Source organism: Schistocerca serialis, chromosome 3 (genome assembly GCF_023864345.2).
Source record: "Schistocerca serialis cubense isolate TAMUIC-IGC-003099 chromosome 3, iqSchSeri2.2, whole genome shotgun sequence".
NCBI lineage: Eukaryota > Metazoa > Arthropoda > Insecta > Orthoptera > Acrididae > Schistocerca > Schistocerca serialis.
Genome location: NC_064640.1, coordinates 11,271,768 through 11,291,732, shown reverse-complemented (window position 1 = coordinate 11,291,732; position 19,965 = coordinate 11,271,768). Strand labels below are relative to the sequence as shown.

Genomic DNA, 19,965 nt, shown 5'->3' with positions numbered 1-19,965 from the left:
TTGGGCAGTGTCTCAATTTTTGCCATTCAGAAATTTCGAGTGGATAGAGCCAAAATAGAATAGTGCAGAAAAAATACTTAAAATTCCAGATTATTGTAAATGTGGCTATATTTTTTTTAGTTGATCTAGAATATCCAAGAAAATTACATGATTTTCATACAGATCTACCTTTGGCTCCAGAAGGAGGAAATAAATTAACAACAACTTAGAATAACAAAGAAACATAAGCCCTGCATTATAGAAATCTTAAACAATAATTAAGTCTTGCACTGAAATTAAAGAAAATTCATAGTCTTATCGTTTGAACAGTCAGGGTGGTTGAAAAAATATGTTCATTTTAATACCAAAATGAGAAAAAGGGCAGCTAACAATTTTGAAAAAGGTTTCTACAAATTGATGAATAATTCTGTGTTTGAAAAAATGGAAAACATTACAAATAGACAAAATTTAAAAATCATTACAGATCCAAGAATATATAGAACATATGTTTCGAAACCAAATTATGAGCATACTACAGTATTTTAAGAAAATCTAGTAGCAGATCCTATGAAGAAAATAAAATTAATGTTGAATAATCCAATTTATATTCGAATGACTATTTCAGATATATCGAAAAGAAAAATGTATTATTTTCACTACAATGTTATGAAGCCAAAATATGGGGACAATATTGATCTATGTTATATGGATACTGGTCCTTTCATTTATGATATAAGTACTAAAGATTTCTATAAAGACATGAAGACAATGGTAGACAAATTTGAGACAAGTGATTATCGAAAAGACAATATTTATGGAAATCTGCAAGTAAACGAAGTTTTAGGAAAAATGAAGGATGGAAATAGTGAAAAAATCATTCTAGGACATGTGAGTTTAAGATAGAAAATGTATGCATATAGAGTTCGCGAAAATGAAGAGAAAAAGTTTGAAGGAGTTAAAAAAATCAGCTGTGAAAAATGAAATCAGTTTGGTGATTATAAAGAGCGCTTAGATGGCAAAGTAAAGTAATACAGAAAAATGAATTTAATTACATCATTTAGACATGAATTGTATACAGTTCAATGCAATAACATTGTTTCAAGTTCTGACAGTGATAAATGAGTTGCATTACAAGATGGAATTAATACATTGCCATATGGACATTATAAATTAAATCCAAATAAAATAAAAGATGAGAAAAAAGATTTCTTAAAAGTATTAAACTGTTGTCTAGAAAATTGAAATGATTTCTAAGTATCTAAATCCTTGGATGCTTGATTATAAAAATGTTTGGACGACAAAATAAAGAATAAATTACTTTTTAATATTTTTTCATGATATGGTATTTTTTGATGTTTCCAAATAATATTTACAGATAAATTTTCCACAAAAAATTCATCTTCTTGATATTCTTTTTCTTTATGTTTGATAAAGTAATGCCAATTTCTCGTCTTTTGAATGATCACAGTTTACATACATACAGGCATTTTTAATTTCTTTTCCATATTTTTCACAAAAAGAAAGGTTTTATATTATGCGTGATAGGAACGCATTTTTTTTGCATCTTTCTCATACAATTTTTACAGCCTTATTTTGAAGGCAAATTAAGTTTTAAATTTCTGTATGAATTTCTTTTTCTTGGTTGCACAGTGGACAAATCATTTTAGACTCGTCAAAAAAAGTTTGGATCACCTCGGTTCAGAGAATTGCAGAACCTGTACTGAAAATTGGAATAGAGATCAACATAAACATCATTTGCGCCATTCTTATTGCTCAAGTAAACCACACATTACATCTTGTACCACCATAAAGCGAGACCTTTCAAGATTGTGGTCCAGATTGCTGTACACACCAGTACCTCTAATACCCAGGAGCACGTCCTCTTGCATTGATGCATGCTTGTATTCATCGTGGCATACTATCCGCAAGTTCATCAAGACACTGTTGGTCCAGATTGTGCCACTCGTCAATGGCGATTCGGCGTAGATTCCTCAGAGTGATCAGTGGATCACGTCGTCTATAAACAGCCCTTTTCAATCCATCCCAGGCATGTTCGATAGAGCTCATGTCCGCAAAACATGCTGGACACTCTAGTCGAGCGATGTCATTATCCTGGAGGAAGTCTTTCACGAGATGTGGATAATGGGGGGCGCAAATTGTGATCGATGACGAATGCCGCAATCCACCCCCCCCCCACCCGAATATGATTCCGATATGGTTGTCCTATCAGTCAGTGGATGGCATTCACATATTGTACAGCCATTACGGCACCTGCCATGATCACCAGTGGTGTACGTTGGCCCCAAATAATGCCACCCCAAAACAGCAGGGAACCTCCAGCTTGCTGCACTCGCTAGACAGTGTATCTAAGGTGTTCAGCATGGCTGGGTTACCTCCAAACAGGTCTCCGATGACTGTCTGGTTGAAGGCATATGCGACACTCATCGCTGAAGAGAATGTGATAAAATCCTGACAAGAGAACCTCCCCATCGCACCCCCCTCAGATTTAGTTATAAGTTGGCACAGTGGATAGGCCTTGAAAAAATGAACACAGATCAGTCGAGAAAACAGGAAGAAGTTGTGTGGAACTATGAAAAAAATAAGCAAAATATACAAACTGAGTAGTCCGTGCGCAAGATAGGCAACATCAAGGATAGTGTGAGCTCAGGAGCGCCGTGGTCCCGTGGTTAGTGTGAGCAGCTGCAGCACGAGAGGTCCTTGGTTCAAGTCTTCCCTCGAGTGAAAAGTTTAGTTTTTTATTTTCAGACAATTATTATCCGTCCGTCCGTCTGTCCGTCCGATGCGACTGAAACTGTTACATTCATTTGTTGCAGTTTATGTCACAAACACTTATGTTTTCATCACTTTTTTGGGAGTGATTATCACATCCACAAGAAAACCTAAATTGGGCAAGGTAGAAGAACCTTTTTACCCATTCGCCAAGTGTACAAGTTAGGTGGGTCGACAACATGTTCCTTGCATGTGACGCACATGCCGTCATCAGTGTCGTATAGAATATATCAGACGTTTTTTCCTGTTGAGGAATCGGTTGACCTAAGACCTTGCGATCAAATGTTTTCGGTTCCCATTGGAGAGGCACGTCCTTTCGTCTACTAATCGCACGGTTTTGCGGTGCGGTCGCAAAACACAGACACTAAACATATTACAGTGAGCAGAGATGTCAATGAACAAACGGACAGATCATAACTTTGTGGGAAAAAAACGGTAACCTTTTCATTCGAGGGAAGACTTGAACCAAGGACCTCTCGTTCCGCAGCTGCTCACGCTAACCACGGGACCACGGCGCTCCTGAGCTCACACTATCCTTTATGTTGACTATCTTGCGTATGGACTACTCTGTTTGTATATTTTGCTTATTTTTGTCATAATTCCACACAACTTCTTCCTGTTTTCTCGATTGATCTGTGTTCAGTTTTACAAGGCCTGTCCACTGTGCCAACTTATAACTAAATCTGAGGGGGGTGCGATGGGGAGGTTCCCTTGTGAGTGATCAATTTGGCATGCTGTTGGGCCCATCTGTACCGCGCAGCATAGTGTCGTGGTTGCATAGATGGACCTCGCCATGGATGTCGGGAGTGAAGTTGCGCATCGTGGAGCTTATTGGGCACAGTTTGAGTTGTAACACAATGTCCTGTGGCTGCACGAAAAGCATTATTCAACATGGTGGCATAGCTGTCGGGGTTCCTCCGAGCCATAATCTGTCGGTAGCAGTCACCCACTGCAGTAGTAGCCCTTGGGTGGCCTGAGCGAGGCATGTCATCGACAGTTCCTGTCTCTCTCTGTACCTCCTCCATGTCTGAACAACATTGCTTTGGTTCAGAGACACCTGGACACTTTCCTTGGTGAGGGACCTTCCTGGTAGAAAGTAACAATGTGGACGTGATCGAACTGTGGTATTGACCGTCTATGCATGGTTGAACTACAAACAACACGACCCGTGTAGCTGCTTCCTGGTGAAATGACTGGAACTGATTGGCTGTCGGACCCCCTTCATCTAATAGGAACTTCTCCTGCATGGTTGTTTACATTTTTGGACAGTTTTTGTGACCTCTCTGAACGGTCAGAGGGACTGTCTCTGTGATAAAATATCCACAGTCGGTGTCTATTTTCAGGAGTTCTGGGAACAGGTGTGATAGAATACTTTTATTGGTGTATTTTCACTTTCCATTTATAACAAAAAAATTTAATAGAATTAAAAAATATAAAAATATTAAATTGTTTTGTATGTGAATGGAGTCTCTTGTGGATCTAAAAATCAAAAAATTCATTTATAACAACAAAAATGATTTTAATAATTATTGATGAAAATAATGAACCATGGTTTAAAGCAAAACATGATGCATAGTTATTGGAGTATAAAGAAGTAGATAAAGCTTTCCAGCATATTGATGAAGATAAAAAAATATTAGAAGATTTAAAACACTCCAAAATGGAGAGGTCAAAAGGTAATGAAAAATCTTCATTTCTTATCAATGGAGGAGGTGTTCATTCTTTAATTTTAAAATCTAGAGAAGAAGCAAAACAATTCAGAAAATGGATTACTCATGTTGTTTTGCTGTCCATTCGAAAACATGGAGAATATAAGATAAAGATTAATGCTAAACAACTTTATGAAGCACAAATAAATCATGTAAAAGAACTGAATAATGTCATCCAAGCACAATTAAAAAATGCACAAAAGCAAATAGATATAATTAGAAATTGTGAAGAATTTTTGAGAATTATGTGCCAAATTCAATAAATTTATATCATTCCATGAAAGAAACTTTAAGAATAGTTTGCTATGAAAATTATTTCAACATTTCGGCTGTGTATTCGCCAAAACTATTGCATGCCATTACAAATGATTTAGCAAATGTTTCTTATAATATAAAACTAAATTTGGAAATACTTTCTTCAAAATTAAATTGTAAATAATTCATAAAATATTTTATATACATCTAGTAGACAAAATTCACTAAAGCCATCATTTGATTCCATCAACTCAAATTTAAAATTTTCAAATAATTTTGAAATTAAGTCTCTTTTGTTAAACTTTATCTGAACATCAAAATAAAGTCATCTTCTTTACTGAAACAATATGCATAATGAATTTTATATTCGATGCCAAAAATGTTTAAAGTTTCAATAACACTCTCCATTCCTGTATAAAATGTCTTTATTAACATTTTGGAAAATGACATTAGCTTTACTAACCCAACTGTTGTGCGAATTATCGAAACCCAACCATTTAACCCTCTAACGGTAAGGTGAAGTTTCCTGACATAAACGGTAAGGTGGGGTTGGATCAGACCCCACCCTCCGACTATCGATTTTCCGGGTAAAATAAAAAATGAATAATGAGAAAAAGTTTTATCATCAATTAAACACACACAATATTTGTTATAACAACAATTTTTTTTATTTTTATAGTCAATAAGTAAGAATATAAAGTACTTTGGAAAAAATAGGAACTTGATTACAAAAAAATACCTTAATAGATATATTCTCTATAAAATTATTGAAAACATATTAAAAATCAATAGATTCAGTCATCAACTACGAAATTAAGTGCTTTAGAAATTCTAAAGATTGGAACTAATGAGAAACATCTCTTACTAATTGTAGAAAATATAGTGTCAGCAGTTTCGAAATATAAAGTTCTCAGTAATAAATGTCTTTGTACACATAATGTAATAGGAACAAATAATGAATGTATAATGTTATCCTGGAAACGATCACATACAGCCCTGAAAATACATATTTGGCAAAATTTATCACATTTCAATTTCTTTACACCCAGGGCATATAATAACTTTATGCTCCCCACATATAGAATGCTTACACTTACTACAAAAAGCATTCCCCTTCCTATCTTTTGATCCGTCGCAAAAATCACATCTTCTTTTCTTTAGTGGCTGTCCTTGGGTAGCCTTATCTAATTCGATTGGTTCTTTTTCTAAAAGTTTTCCAATAGATGAACAGAGTTCACGGGGAAGATGTGTGTTATTCAACCTCTTTTCCAAAAGAGGTTTTGTCAGAGAGAGCGCAAGATTTTTGAGAAATGATATTCTCACGTCATTTGAAAAGCTGTCCATTGTGCTATTGCTTTTGTAAATGATAAAACTATTTATAGCAGCGATGTCTAAAATAGTATAAAAGTACCGCATGGGCCATCTTCTTGATTTTCTTCTTGTGGTTCTGCTGTGGCAAAGCATATCCAATACATCGACCCCTCCTTTAGTTAGATTGTAGAACTCCACAATTTCAGGCTTATTTGATTTTTCATTTATCTCTCCAGAGAAGTGCATAGACGATATCACTAAATTTTTTTATTTTTCTTTGGGGTAAATGACACCAAAGTTTTGTCGTCCTGATACATAAATGTTGGTGAGCCTACTGGAGCTGAAATCAGCATTGATGTTGGTATTTGCGGTTTGTTCCTCCTCAGTGTACCTACAAATGTGAGTTTCTTTTGGAGGAGGGCGGCAGTCACCTCCAGTGAGGAGAACCAATTGTCTGCTGTAATGTTTCTATTAGAACCCCTGATAGTTTCCGTCAGGCGCAAAACATACTGGGCAGGTAAAGGCAATTCTCCAGGTCTCCTCTTTATTCGGTTGTCCTTGCCTGTGTGGAATGCCACGTAAAAAATAGACTGTCCTTGCGTCACATAGTGACAATATTTTCAACCCATATTTGTCGGGTTTCGATGGGATATACGTTTTGAATGGACAGGCACCCCGAAAACTCAATAGAGTCTCGTCTACTGTGACATATTCAGATGGACTATAATTTTTTTCACTGTTAGATTCAAACATGTCCCACACTTCTCTGAAGGTCGCAAATTTGTCTTTGATTTTTCTGGCCTCTCTGGTGGCTTTATCACCGAAGCGGAGGTTTTCTATAAGAAATGCAAACTTTTTCTTGCACATAGTGCAACGGAATACCGGAGGTCCATAGGTTGCTGAGAACATCTCATCTACACTGAGCATAGAATTTCTTAGGACACCACTCATAAAGAGAAGGCCCATCAACCCTTTTATTTCAACGCTCTCTGTTGGTGAATGACACCACTGGACCGTATTGTACTTTAGCCTAGATTTCTCGATTTCAAGATTTGTTTACAAAACCATTTTTTCTATAATTTTCGAATATATAAATAATACAAATATTTCCAATTCACTAGTGACCCCCTTGCTTTCTACATGGACCAGGGAGATGAGTAATAATATTTGACGCTGGTGTCCTAGAAAATTTTGAATGGATGGGTTTGTTGGTCCATATTGTCTCTAAGTCTTTACCTAGCTCAAAATTTCTCTCATCATCTACATCTGACTGAGAATTATCAAACTCGACTGCCCCTGCTGCACAATGATATACATCATTCTCGTCATCAGTATTAGATAATACATCATCCTCGGTTTGTGAACAGTTTTCTGCATCGATATTGTTGCCATCCTCTGACTCAGCCTCTTGTCGGAGAAACTAGTTGTATATCTCCTCAGGAGTTCTAAGGAGTTGGTGCGCCATTTTAGTAAGATACTAGAAGAGAAAACAAAACGTAGATGTAATATAAACATCAATATAGGGTTGAATCCTCCCCACAAAAGAAACTAATAAGTGTGATGTAAACAGTAAGGTGGGGTCGGATCGAACCCGAGCGCGGGTAATGTAGGGTTCGGATAGAGGGGGTAGCTGCAGGTCACTCGCCAGACTGACGTGGCCTCATCGGCGTTCTCGGGACGACTGGCTGGTAGGGTAGCTGGAACCACAGCGCTCTCAGAAAAGGGAATGGGGAGTTATAAACAAAACAGACTCGCTGGGGTCGGATCCAACCCCAACCTTACCGTTAGAGGGTTAACATAAACTTTATCTCCTTTCATTCTCAAAACTTTCTCAACGAGGTAAACATGTGGAACATATGTTTTCATTATTTCTAGTTCATAAAAATTTCCGTCAATATCTTCCAATTATTTCATTGGAAAGATCAACATCTTCAATTTTGAAAATTTCTGTTGACCAATTGGCAGTGTATTGTTTCTCAAAAATTCCTTTACATTTACTTATTCTCACTTTATTGCCAATTTTAAATTTGGATTCAGCATCTAGCAAATATTTATGTAAACAGTTTTCAATCAGATTTTTTCAGCTTCTTTATTTACACCCTTGGCGGCATTTTTTATAGTTGAATGTCTCGTGTTGGTGTATTCATCAACTAATTTCGAAACTTTCAACACATTTATAATTTCCTTGAAGAGTAACTTCCTTCCACATTTTTCCTCTGAATTTTCTGTAAAATTTCCAACAACAAATGCTCTTAATTTGCTGAAAGTTGAATAATGATTAATGTTAACTTTTTTCATTAACTCTTGAAATTCAATTTTTTTGGCGATGGAGCGATGACTATTTTTTTTTTTTTTTTTTTTTTTTTTTTTTTTTTTTTTTTTTTTTTTTTTTTTTTTTTGAGATTCAGCTATATTTTTACTTGTTTTAGCGTTGAGATAGCCCAAGCAAATTTTGAAAAACATCAATAAGTCAATAAATATTTATATCCTGTATCTTGATATTCCTTTCAACTTTCTGGAGTTTATTTTGGCTAAATAAGCTTGCCAATGAACATCTATTACAAAAGAAATTACATTTTTCTTTTAAAATTTTTTTCTCATTCTTCTTCAGTAGCGCTACAGACCTTGGTGAGCCTTGGCTTCTTCAACAATCTTCCTCCACACTTCTCGGTTATTTGCTGCTCTTTTCATCCCCCGGATTCAAATACTAGTGATAGCCAATTTTTTTCATTGGCTTATGTAATTCATTTTTAATTTGGTCACAAATATTTAGACCTTCACCTAAAAATTATTTAAACAAATTTGCTTTTTTTCATTTTACAAATTGAACTAAGGCCTTCAATTCTTTGTTTTCCATTTTTGGTTGTCAATCTATGAGGCTGAAGTGTGTCAGTAAGCTTTTTGCACTTCAAACAGTAAATTTGATTATGATTCTCCATTTATATAGAATGAAAAGTAATTTTAATTAGTTGCTTGCATCAAAAGACTTTATTATTTGTAGATCTTTACCAACTTTTCCATATAAATTTGAAACTATAGATTTAAGCACATTTTCCATTGAATTAACCTTGTCTTTGGTTTTTATTTCTTTCTTTCATGTGATGTTCCATGATACCATCATAAATACCAATAATATCTTTAAGATTACTTAATTCATTTAATTACGGAGTTAAATCGCCTTTTGAAAAGTAATCTGATAAAACTTTCTCAATATCTTTCTTGGAATAAAAATTTATATATTGTTGTTTAGTTTCTAAAAGTCTTGTTTCCAAATATCTTTTACTAATCGCATCCAAATCATCAAGTTTATCATTACTGTTAACGATTCTTCTATTTTTAAAATCAATATAATATTTTGCAACTTTTAAATTTTCATTTAATTCTTTTTGAAATTCTTTAACTACATCATACGTTTTTGAGTCTACTTCTGTTTGAGAATCTTAGATTTTTGATTGAAAATCTTCAAATTTTGAAGTTAATTCACCAACAATTTGTGCCTCTAATGACTGAAAATCCTTAACGATTTTATTTCCAAAAATGTCCATTTAGTAAATTTAAAATATCATTAAACTTACAATTTTTGCATAACAGTTTTAAAACATAGACACAAATGTCCACAAATTATTTCATTGAAAATTTGAATTCTCTTGATATTGTAGTATAAATTATTTTTCCCAATATTTCCTCCATATGAATCAAAAACAAAATTTATATCTCTGTTTTTATAGTAGCAAATCCAATGAGCTACAACATGATCAGAAGTATCTAAATTTACTATTCCACTTTCTAAATTTTATGGTTCATTTGGCAGTTCATCAATCATAAAAATGCATCGAAACTTATTTAAGTTTTAATTGTTTGACTAGTTTTTCTATGTCAAAATTAGATAAAGGTTCATTAAATTTTTCGATTATTTCTTTGAAATGATTTTTACTTCTTTCATTCCACTGCCCTTTTCCATTTCCAGGTTATGTCTTTTTTGTTCTTCTATCTCTTGATCACCTTTTTTCTTGTTTAGCACTGTATTTGCAGTTGATGCAGATCTGCCACATTATGAACCAATTGTTGCAAGATAAGCTAAAGCTGCAAAAATTAATGGAAGAAAACCACCTTCATGTTTTGTTAGTCCAGCGCCTTAGATATTCAGTAATTTTTTTCGCAATTGAAATAGATACAAGCAAATTTCGGATAATTTTTTCTCTTTCTTTATTTTCTGAACATCAGTCAAAAATCTTTCTTTCTTGAACTTTAGTCAAAAATGTTTCAGTTGCATTTAGTTGATCATTAAGTATGATCACCTTTAGCTTAGTATGCCCCTTGGTAGCAAAGTATAATTGATAAAAAAAGTTGTTCATTTATATAGATTAAAAAATAATAAAGTTTTTTAATACCATCCATTTTGTCATCTTCTAATCTACTAATGTAATATCAGTGGTTATAAACTACGTGCACGTATGAGTAGAGAGAATAAGGTGGGAGGAGGAGTTGCCATATATGTCAAAAGTTATTACTGTGTAGAAAGCTTAGATACAAAAAAGTTTTGTCTAGAGCAACATATAGAAGCATGTGCCTGTGAACTTAAACTGAAGAAGGGCTCTTTTATAATTGTAACAGTATATAGGTCCCCTTCAGGAAACCTTCATTTATTCCTGCAATACTTGGATGCCTTGTTGTGCTATCTGTCAGACGGGGGAAAGCAAATTATTATTTGTGGGGACTTCAGTGTTGATTCACTGAAAGAGTATAATAGGAAGAATGACATAGAAGTCTTGCTCGGTTCTTTCAATTTGTCATCTGTCATTAATTTTCCTACTCGGGTAGTAAAGGACAGCAGCACATTTATAGATAACACTTTTATAGACCAAGATAGGTTTAAAAGCACAAACTCTTGTCCTGTTGAGAATGGGCTTTCTGATCATGATACTAAGCTAGTATATGACATAGCTCCATTCAGTAATTCAAAACTACCCTCCAAAGTTGTGTGTTCTATTAATGACTCAACAATTAGAAATTTCAGAGAAAATCTTCATCAGTTAGACTGGGATGGGGTGTACAAGGAACCCGATGCTAATTTAAAATATAACTTATTTCATGATACACTTGTAAGAGAATTTGAAAACTGTTTCCCCAAGAAAGTAGTTAAATCTAATTATAAGAAACCATACAAAAAACCTTGGCTTACTAAAGGAATAAAAATATCTTGTAACCATAAAAGGGAATGGTATGTAACTACAAGAAAGAGTAATGACCCAGAAACAGCCAAATTTTATAAAAAGGACTGTGCTACATTAAGAAAGGTTATTAAAAAGTCCAGAAGCATGTGCATCATGCATTAATACCTCTGATAACAAAATCAAAACAATTTGGGATATTATTACAAGGGAGACAGGGCAACCAAGAGTACAGAATGATGGCATTACCATCAAAGCGAAAGGAAACTTGACAAACAAGAAGATGGAAGTCGAAAACATTTTGAATAATCATTTTTTAAATGTTGTAGAGAAAATAGGATCCAAATGTTCATTAGAAGAAGCAAGGCAGTTAATGGAAGAGGCCTTACCCACACCATTTGATACAATTGAAATTCCACCCACCTCTCCTTCTGAAATTAGGAAGATAATAAATTCTCTCAAGAATAAAAGCTCACAGGGAATTGATGGGATTTCCAGCAGAATAATAAAAGCTTGTTCCCAAGAGATAAGTGGGATTCTTAGCCACATATGTAATAGATCTCTGCAGCAGGGCATTTTCCCAGATAGACTGAAGTGTGCCATTGTTAAACCGCTGCATAAAAAAGGGGATATGTCTGATGTCAACTACTGCCCAGTCTCTCTTCTGACTGCCTTATCCAAAATTCTTGAAAAAGTAATGTATTCTAGAGTAGCTTCACACCTTTGTAAAAATAAAGTTTTAACAAAATGTCAGTTTGGTTTCCAGAAGGGTTTTTCAATGGAAAATGCTATATATACTTTCACTAATGAAATATTAAATGCTCTGAGTAACCGGAAGTCACCCGTTGGGATTTTTTGTGATCTATCAAAGGCTTTTGATTCTGTAGATCATGGAATACTTCCAGATAAGCTCAAGTACTGTGGTTTGAATGGGACAGTGCTCAAATGGTTTAAATCTTACGTAACTGGAAGAGTGCAGAAAGTTGAAATAAGCAGTTCACATAATATGCAAAGAAAACTGGTGATTTCTCAAACTGGGAAACAATCAAGAATGGGGTGCCGCAAGGTTTGGTCTTGGGTCCTCTGCTGTTCTTAATATATATTAATGACTTGCCATTCTATACTCACGAAGATGCAAAGCTGGTATTTTTTGCCGATGATAAAAGTATAGCTACCTCACCCAACAGACAAGAATTAAATGGTGAAATTGTAAATGATATTTTTCAGAAAGTCATTAAGTGGTTCTCTGCAAATGGGCTCTCATTATACTTTGACAAAATACTGTATATACAGTTCCACACAGTAAAAGGAATGACACCATAAATAAATACAGACTTTGATCAGAACTCTGTAGCTAAGGTAGAATATTCAAAATTTCTAGGTGTATGCATTGATGATGGGTTGAACTGGAAAAAACACGCTGAGGATCTGCTGAAACGTTTGAGTTCAGCTACTTTTACTATTACGATCATTGCAAATTTTGGAGATATACATCTGAGTAAATTAGCTTACCATGCCTATTTTCGTTCTCTGCTTTCGTATGGCATCATATTCTGGGATAACTCATCATTAAGTAAAAGAGTATTCATTACACAAAAGTGTGTAATCAGAACAATTGCTGGAGCTCATCCAAGATCATCCTGCAGACTCTTATTTAAAGAGCTAGAGATCTTCACTGTAGCCTCACAATATATATATATATTCGCTTATGAAATTTGTTATTAACAATCAGAACAAATTGAAAAGTAATAGCAGTTTACATGGCTACAACACTAGGAGAAAGAATGATATTCACTACTCAAGGTTAACTCCGACTTTGGCTCAGAAGGGGGTAAATTATGCTGCCACGAGAGTCTTTGGTCACTTACCTAACAGCGTTAAAAGTCTGACAGATAGCAATATAGCATTTAAAAGGAAATTAAAGAATTTCTGAATGGCAACTCCTCCCACTCATTAGATGACTTTTTGGATATAATAAGTGGGTAATTTCCCCAACCCCCACAAAAAAAAAATTAAAAATATTCAGTGTCATGTAATATTTTGTGTAATGTAATATCTTGTATAGACACCTTTTATTAACCTGACACGTTCCACATCATTTCAGAGTGTCGTATTCATGATCTATGGAACAAGTACTAGTGTAATCTAATCTGTTTTCCATACATATTTCCTCTAACTGATGTTGCAGCAATTTTTTCACCTAAAGAAGCATCGGAAACATGCATTTTTTCCTATGCAAATAATTGAAGTTCTTTATCTACTTCATGTCTTCTTTCTAATTCTGTATTATCTCTATAAGCAATGTCATGTTCCTTAAATTTGTCATCTAATCGATTAATTCCTTGATGTCCTCTAGCTAATCTTTCTTCTAATTTTGTCCGCGGTCCACAATATTTATAGCCGGGAAGATGTATTTTGAATGGTGGTTTGTTAATTAAAGTGTTTACTAAACCTTTTCCGTATTTTTCACTTTATCAAAATGCGTGAGAGAGATCATTCAAAAATTTGATTAAGTATGTAATACGTTTTGGACTGTTGATAATGAAATCACTAAATTTGTTTTTCTAACATTTTTGTTATGCCAACTTTTTCGTTATAATTTTTATTTTCTGCTGATTCTTCACCATGAATAACAGCTAATCTGTCAATTGATTGTCAAACATCGTTAATCCAAATACATTTGCCTGATTTTTCTGAATGTTTTTTACTAAATCTTCGCCAAATTTTTCATCTGTCTGAATCAGATAATTTTTTAGAAAGATAAAGATCAACAATTCGTTTTATCAGATATTTATGTTTGTTACCTTTACTTGATGTTTTTATTTGGATTATTGTCAGAATATAATGCTCCTGATTGAATCAATATATCTACATAATTTGATAAATCAGAACCTGTAAATGGTGTATTCATATCGCCCATAGTTACTTTTTAACATTCATTAATCCGGCAGTTCCTTCATATGTTCTATCACCAATTGTTAATTTAGCTGCTTCAAATTTTACTGGAAATTTACCAACAAACTTAAATGCACCAACAGGCCTTAATCCAAAAACTTTGTCTTCACTATGATTAATATATTAAAACATTCTTTCACTTATATATCTTTTAACAATTTCTGATGTGGCTGCTTTTTGTTTGCCTTTTAACTGTTTTCTGTTTTTAATTTCTTCCCCATATTCATTCAATAAATGTTGTATTTCTGAATCACTTAATGTGAAATCTCTTTTATCACTTTCATAATGTTCCATTGTTGAAATATCATTAAATTCTTTAAAATAATGTTTATTATAAGGAACAATTTGCCTTAGAACTTCTCTATATTCTTCGGTTGCTTTTAAAACTTTATCAGCTAAACCTTTGATTCCTTCAACTTTTTCTATTGTATCGATAACTGGTTGATATTCTTTCTTACATTTTTCATATTCTGTTCCGGTTTTTTTTCCATTAGTTAAACTGTTCTTTTAATTGTGCTTTTAATTTTTGTATTTTGTCTCACTATTTTAACAACTTGTGGATTGTATTTTGCAGACATTTATTAAGAATAAAAGTATGATCATTGTTTTTATTTTGCATTCAGTGTTTATGTTTATCGTTCAACGCTTATGTTTCTGTATTGCATTCATCAGTTCTGTTCACTTTGTTTAATGTTAATGTTCAATGTTAAATAAAATCCTTAATCTTTTCACTATATTTACCTTCCATTAATTTTTCTTGTCATATCAATCCTGACAAAACCGAATTTATCTTTAGTCCAACATTTACTACATAATTCTTTAAATTGATCAATCTTTAAATCTCCTCCAATAAATTCATGATAAATATGTGATTCTTGAGTTTCTCCCGGCGTATTTGATAATCAAAATATCCACGGGTGTGCTGCCGGTCTATGGTGTCCAACGGGCACAATATTTCGGCGATCATACATGTCGCCATCATCAGGTGAACTGATGGACTGAGCTCCTGTGAACGTGCCGGCACGGAGATCCGTACGCCACAGCTGCTCAGAGGGAACTGGGTTCGGTCGCGGCAGCAGCCGATTTAAATACCCTCCGCCCGCGGCGTGCTCCCTCCGTCGTCCGCGCCCCGCGCCACGGTTGCGCGGTGGAACAGATTGCGACGGCGTCTGAGATGACGTCGGTGTGATGGCTCTGCCCGCCGTGGTCATCAAAATTATACATTTGCTCGATTTACTCTTGATTAACCCAATCGCTGGTTCCCAAGCCTTGCTAAGATTATAGCCACAGTCACGGTTTATGAGGTCGTCATTGGTGCGAATTTCGATGGCCTCTCTAACAACGCTGTCCCAGTATCTCGAAGTCGGTACCAGAATCCTCATGGCGTTCATACTCCATAGCGTGATTTTCCGACAAACAATGTTCAGCGACCGCCGACTTGCTCGGATACATCAGTCGAGTGTGCCTCTGGTGTTCACGGCATCGATCCTCGACGGTACGCATCGTCTGACCAATATACGACTTGCCACATTGACACGGAATCTGGTACACGCCGGCCTTCCTCAAACCGAGGTCATCTTTGGCGCTTCCCACCAGTGCAAGAGTTTTATTTGGAGGACAAAACACAGTTCCGACCCGGTGTTTCTTCAGAATGCGGGCGATTTTCCCCGAGAGTGCGCCTGTGTATGGAATAAATGCAGTGCCTACCTCCTCCCTCGTGACTTCATCCATCTCAACAGGTTGTGCTGCAGTGGTTGGGCGGAGAGCACGTTGAATCTGCCACTCTGAGTACCCATTTTTTCCGAAATACAGTTCTCAGATGTTCCAATTCCTGGGGTAGACTCTCTGCGTCAGAGATAGTGTGCGCCCTATGTACTAGAGTTTTAAGTACCCCATTCCTCTGTGAAGGGTGGTGGCAGCTGTCTGCGTGCAAATACAGATCAGTGTGCGTAGTCGCCATGGGTAGCCCACTCTCACCGGTGGTAGCGAATTTGTGCATGGAGAACTTCGAGGAGGAAGCCCTGTCGTCATCCGTATGGAAACCTACTTGCTTTTTCCGTTACGTGGACGACACGTTCGTCATCTGGCCACATGGTATGGATAAACTCCTTGACTTCCTTACACATCTAAACTCCATACACCCCAACATCAAATTCACTATGGAGACTGAAACGGAGGGTAAATTACCTTTCCTTGACGTCTTGGTCAAGAGATGGGCTGACGGCACCCTAGGTCATGGGGTGTATCGGAAGACAACGCACACTGATCTGTATTTGCACGCAGACAGCTGCCACCACCCTTCACAGAGGAATGGGGTACTTAAAACTCTAGTACATAGGGCGCACACTATCTCTGAAGCAGAGAGTCTACCCCAGGAATTGGAACATCTGAGAACTGTATTTTGAAAAAATGGGTACTCAGAGCGGCAGATTCAACATGCTCTCCGCCCAGCCACTGCAGCACAACCTGTTGTGATGGATGAAGTCACGAGGGAGGAGGTAGGCACTGCATTTATTCCATACACAGGCGCACTCTCGGGGAAAATCACCCGCATTCTGAAGAAACACCGGGTCGGATCTGTGTTTTGTCCTCCAAATAAAACTCGTGCACTGGTGGGGAGCGCCGAAGATGACCTCGGTTTGAGGAAGGCCGGCGTGTACCAGATTCCGTGTCAATGTGGCATGTCGTATATTGGTCAGACGATGCGTACCATCGAGGATCGATGCCGTGAACACCAGAGGCACACTCGACTGATGTATCCGAGCAAGTCGGCGGTCGCTGAACATTGTTTGTCGGAAAATCACGCCATGGAGTATGACCGCACGAGGATTCTCGTACAGATGTCGAGATACTGGGACAGCATTGTTAGAGAGGCCATCGAAATTTGCACCAATGACGACCTCATAAACCGTGACTGTGGCTATAATATTAGCAAGGCTTGGGAACCAGTGATCGGGTTAATCAAGAGTAAATCGAGCAAATGTATAATTGTGACGACCACGGCGGACAGAGCCATCACACCGCGCAACCGTGGCGCGGGGCGCGGCCGACGGAGGGAGCACGCCGCGGGCGGAGGGTATTTAAATCGGCTGCTGCCGCGACCGAACCCAGTTCCCTCTGAGCAGCTGTAGCGTACGGATCTCCGTGCCGGCACGTTCACAGGAGCTCAGTCCATCAGTTCACCTGATGATGGCGACATGTATGATCGCCAAAATATTGTGCCCGTTGGACACCATAGACCGGCCAATTGATTACTTTTTTCCAATTTAGCTATCCTCTTGCTAGAATACAATTATCGGTCGTTAATGTTGTTTTTCCACAACCGCTTGGTCCAATTATTGCACATCGTATTGAATTTGGTAAAAGTTTATGATGTTTGTTTTTTGATTTTTTTCTGGAATTCTTAATTTTGGCTCCCAGTGTGTCATTTATTTACATAATTTTTACTAATATAAGTGAGTTGATTAATTCAATTGTGCCATAATCCTTCTGTTCTGAAGAAACAATTAAGTGCTACAGTAAGAAATTTAAAAACGGTTTCAGTTGTTGGATTTTACTCAACTTTAACTCCAAACATCACATCGAAAAATAATAAACTTTACTGTGATGGAGAAACAATAGAAATTCCTGTTGGTCAATATAGTTCGAAAAATTAAAAAAAAAAAAAATTGTTCATTCAAAAAATCCAAATATTCATATTAAAGAAAATAGTTTTAAATAGAATTTCTGTTGAAAGTGATAAAGTATACATGGATATAAAAGAAAATAATATTGAAAGTGTGGTAGAATTTATTAAATAAGTTATTGAGCCTAATCAAATAACTGTTGCTAACGATTTTCCTAAAATTATTCCATTTGAGTTATTAAATGTGAATTTTAATTTGGCTGAAGGAATGTTTGTTAAAGATAATCATTTTTATTGAAAAACTAATATTATTGCTTTATTTAAGCCGAATTCTGAATCTGGAGGTCCAATAATTTATCAGCCAAATCATCCTCTAAAGATTTCCATATTTGATACTATTGAAAATTTAGAGATAACCGTAATAGACAAAAATGATGATCTGATTGACTTCAATGGTGCTTGTGTAACTGTTGTTTTAAAAATGAACTGATGGTTTTTTTTCCTTTATAAATCATGAACCAAATTGAGAATAACCAGTTTTACTCATTTCCTGTGAATGAGAAGACTAAAAATAATCTAAATTTTCCCAACAATAAGAAATTAATGTTAATATTGGTGCTGGTTGGGTTCATTCTAATTGCTCGTAACTTTACACGAGTTTTGATGTTGTTCATACATATGGAACTGATTTTTCTGCATATGATGGAAAATCAAGCATTAAACTGATTGATAATTATGTCTTAAAGTTGTCTAGAGTTGAACATCCTTTTATTTCTTCTTCAGCTCTTATTTGCTTAACTTCTTCGCTTTTGAGTGAGTTATCTTTATCCACTAGAATTATTTGGTGGGTTTTTAAAGATTATAAGGAAATTATGTTTGGACATGATTTAACTGTAATTTTTACTTGGAGTTTGAGAAAAGATCAAGAAGATTCTATTCTTTGTTGGAGTACTGGTAATGATAATTCTGTTCTTCCAAAAGAAGGTAAAATTGTTGTAAAAAGTTTGGACATTTGTGTTCCTGTTGTTAAATATGAACTAGAATTTTTACTTGAACTAGAACAAGAAAGACTGAAAAATCCTAAAATTCCAGTTTCTTTCTTTGAACTTCAAACAGTTGAATTTGCTGCATTACAAGTAAAAATAAATTTTGAACTATATATTACTAATTACTATAATTCAATAGAATTTGATATGCCTTAATTTATTTTTGTTGTTTTCCAAACTAATTGAAAAAATAATCAAATCCTTGATTCTTCTTTATTTGATCATGTAAAATTACAAATTTCTCTGTTAAAAAATGGAAGAAATGTTTTTCCACAAGAATTGTGAAATCTTTATCCACCAAATAACTTCGACAGCTTATGATGCTTTCTGTGATTTTAAAAGAATAACTCTCTTGAATAATGATGTAAATGTAAGTACTTTCAATTTTGTTCAAAATTTTCCAATTCTTGTAATTAATGTGTACAAGAATGAATGTTGTAACTACTCAAAAGACAAAAATGAAATTATGTGCATTCTTTAATGATAACATTCCAGATGATACAATTACATATATTATTATTATGTATGGGAAAAAGAATTTAACTTATGATTCACAACACAGAGTGCTTACTGAAAATTTTTAAACCGAAAACGTTACTTCTTCAAAAAATTAAAATGTTATCCAAAAGCAAGAAGTTAGTTAACATTTTAATTTTTTAAGTTGTTTTCTATATAAATAAAAATACAGTTTTTACCCTCAACGCTGCCCTCCAATACTAAATTAGTGATCCCTTGATGCCTCAGAAAATGTCCTACCAACCTTTCCCTTCTCCTAGTCAAGTTCTGCCACAAATTTCTCCTCTCCCCAATACTATGCAGTACCTCCTCGTTAGTTATGTGCACCCATATAATCTTCAGCATTATTCTGTAGCACCAAATTTCAAAAGCTTCTATTCTCTTCTTGTCCAAACTATTTATCGTCTATGTTTCATTTCCATGCATGTGAGCTCCATACAAATACTTTCAGAAACAACTTCCTGATACTGAAATCTATACTCGATGTTAAAAAATTTATCTTCTTCAGAAACGCTTTCCTTTCCATTGCCAGTAACCTTTTATATCGTCTCTACGTCTGCCGTACAGCTCCAGTCTTTTCTTCTTACCCTTGTGTAGTTATTTTACCA

The 19,965-nt window shown here is 35.3% G+C and overlaps 1 protein-coding gene across 1 annotated transcript in view; it reads left to right on the top strand.

The window, feature by feature from the left end:
- Positions 1 to 19,965, top strand: part of LOC126469669 (selenide, water dikinase 1-like) — a 166,144-nt gene that overhangs the window by 144,237 nt on the left and 1,942 nt on the right. The gene's annotated exons all lie outside the window — the stretch shown is intronic.